Source organism: Podarcis tiliguerta (assembly GCF_965153285.1).
Source record: "Podarcis tiliguerta genome assembly, chromosome: 11".
NCBI lineage: Eukaryota > Metazoa > Chordata > Lepidosauria > Squamata > Lacertidae > Podarcis > Podarcis tiliguerta.
In genome coordinates, this window is record NC_139544.1 from 46,551,766 (window position 1) to 46,554,900 (window position 3,135).

At 47.7% G+C, this 3,135-nt stretch overlaps 1 long non-coding RNA gene across 1 annotated transcript; it reads left to right on the top strand.

The window, feature by feature from the left end:
* Positions 1–246: 246 nt before the first annotated feature.
* LOC310659658 lies at positions 247–1,884 on the top strand. The gene is made up of 2 exons (XR_014502913.1): positions 247–366; positions 1,475–1,884. It is a non-coding gene; the product is annotated as an uncharacterized lncRNA (long non-coding RNA).
* The last annotated feature ends 1,251 nt before the right edge of the window (positions 1,885–3,135 follow it).

Consider the following 3,135-nt stretch of genomic DNA (forward strand, 5'->3'; position numbering starts at 1 on the left):
GTGGTTTTCTATAAAATACCACACTGCTTTAGATTATCCTTGGCAAGTATGCATCCAGAATATGTGGTAGGCAGACTTTTAGAAAATATTCTTGTTATGATAAGGGAGGAAAATAATTCTTTCATGGACCTGGTAGACTAGCCTACAGGACAGCAAGATCTTGGATGACATTCTCCTCCTCCTCCTCTTCCTCCTCCTCCTCATAATTTCTTACTTATGTACTTACTTAATTACATACCTGTACCTCACTCATCTGACACAGTTGCCCCAGCCACTCTGGGTGGCTTCCAACAGAATATAAACACAAGAAAACACCAGACATTAAACGCTTCCTGAAACATGACAGCCTTCAGATATCTATGGAAGGTCGTATAATTGTTTATCTCTTTGACATCTGATGGGAGGGCGCTCCGCAGGGCAGGTGCCGCTACCAAGAACGTCCTCTGCCTGGTTCCTTGTAACTTCACTTCTCACAATTGAGGGAACAGCCAGGAAACCTTCAGAACTGGTGTCTGGGCTGAACGATGGGGGTGGAGATGCTCCTTCAGGTATATCGGCCATTTATGGCTTTAAAGGTCAGCACCAACACTTTGAATTGTGCTCAGAAACATACTGGGAGCCAATGTAGGTCTTTTAGGACCAGTGTTATATGGTCCCAGCCCCTGCTCCCAGTCACCAGTCTGGCATTCTGGATTAATTGTAGTTTCTGAGTCACTTTCAAAGGTAGCCCCATGTATAGAGCACATTGCATTTGTCCAAGCGGGAGATAACCGGAACATGTACCACTCTGGTGAGACAGGTAGGTAGGGTCTCAGCTGGTGTACCAGATGGAGCTGGTAGACAGCTGCCCTGGAAACAGAATTGACCTGCACTTGGTTCCCCATCTGTGGAAGCCTCTTCCCAGGGAAACTGGCTGAAAATACACCATCAGAGATTCTTCAGTGAAATGCATGCCTTCTTCCAGCATAGCAATGGTGAAATTAAGTACGTAAACTCTGAGGAAGAAGCAGAACATGCCTACATTTTATACTGGAAATGGGGGAAAAGTTCTTAGTCGTGCTAAAAGGAAGCGGTGCCAAATCTTCTTGACATGGCGACATCCCGTTCTTAGGAGCGAAATGCAAAATAGCCCTTAGTCTGCTTAATGTACTAAAATTGAAAAGAGCCTATGAGAGATGAGACAGGCACCTTAGAAAACAGAATTTAAAAGGCAAAGCAATGCAGGGGAAACAAGAGACAAGCTCATTAAAAGTGTTCTATGAAAGCTTGGCTCCAGAAAACCCCCGTCTCCATCCAGTCCTGTCTGCCACCCAGTGTTAGCTGAAAACTTGTGATGTGTTGGCAAGTGATCTTTGAGTGAATCCCATTGAGCAGTATTCCGGACTCACTCCATTCCATACACTGGGAAATTCCCCCTCCCCGCCCATTGAAAGCAGCCATTCATATGACTCAGGTTTCTCTTTCCTTTCTTTAGAACCAGAATTCAACACCATTAACAAGGAGATAGGCCTACATATGGAGGAAGAAGCAGTTGCCAGGGGAGAGACAAGCATTTCCTCTGCATCAGGCTGGTTCTTGAATGAGTCAGCAAGCAGAGGATGAACTAGGGTTCCACACCTCCAGCAAGTTCTCATCAATGGGAAATGTTCAGCTTTCATGCACCGTCTCGATTCCTTTGTTCCATGCGACCCCCATGCCTGGGATTGCATGGGTGGCAATAGCCAGAGCCAAGCATCAGTTAGATGTGTGGAGGAACCCTTTTGTGGGTTTGCTTCTTGACTTTAGGAGGTTCTGCATGAGAAAGTTTCCCAACCATTGTTTTGCCAATGAAGCTCTGCTGCACTGCAAGTGAGTCTGAAATGAGTGCATTGAGATGCAAATGAACTTTGCTTTGAATTTCTTTTTTTAAAACTTTGGACACCCACAGAAATGATGTGTGATGGCTTGGGACTCGGGCTTGGATTCGGAACCAGAGGAATCTCAATCCACACCGGATCCTCTGCCTCAGACTGTGAACCGAGTCTGGGGCCTGATTCTGAAGAGCCCCAGTCTGCACAGGTTCCCCTGCAGCAAGCACCAGCTGGGCCGGGTCAGGGGCCTGAGCCTGCCCTGGCTCCAGATGCGGGGATTACCTCGTTGCCCTCTGCTGCCCAATCACGTACAGCTGCTCCACTACCAGTTGGGTCAGGAGAGGCTTCTGGGTGTAGTAACCCACCGACATCTCCCGAGCTGTAGACTCAGGTCTGAGAGAAGGAGAGACCTGAGTACTCGCAGGAGGAGTGCTCGCCTTTGGGCGAAACAGGGAGGTGAGTCACTGGGGGATCAGGACTGGCCGTTACCCCATCAGAGATAAAAGGCTGCCGGACACTGCTCCAGGTTGTGGGAGCAACATTGCTGCTTGCTGGAACCTGCCTGAGACCCTGTGCCTGACCTAGCCTGTTTCCTGCCTTGGCCCTGTTGGACTGACTCCTTGCAGAATCATTGGATTCGGGACCGGACCTGAACGGGTTAACTCCCGGGCCCAGCACATGATGTGGATGGGTGGGCTACTAGCCTAGTAGTCATATAGAAAAGCCCTCACTGCAGTAGCTCCCAATTAGCTAAGTACTGCAGACCCCTGTTTTCCAAAAGCCAAGCCATGAATCCCCTACTTTTGAACATTTTGATATCTCTATGGTAGCTTTTGTTATTTGAATGGTACCATGGACCTCCTGGGTGGGTTATATGGACCGCCTTTGGCCTGTGGACCACCAGTTGGGAACCACTGCCTTATTGTACTCTTGCTCCCATACAAGGATGTTGGAGAAGCAAGGCTGACAGCTCACATGGCTGGCTGTTGTGAACAAGTGGTCCCCCATGTGGACGCAGCCGTTGCGTGGTGAGAGTGTACGTACCTGTGTGCATGTACATAAACATCAAATCCATGGCCGGCATTAGGAAACTGGGATAAGAAACACATAGAGCACATTGTCCAGTTGTGTATAGTAAAGTTTTAAAAATGAATTAAATAAATGAAAGCAGTGTAGAATAAAGTAAAATGGGCACCAGCGTTAAAAAAAATTACAGTCATTGTACAAACTCCAAAGAGGAAGGTTAAAAAATGTCTAGGGTCAGTTCCTTTTGCTTGCTGGGGCA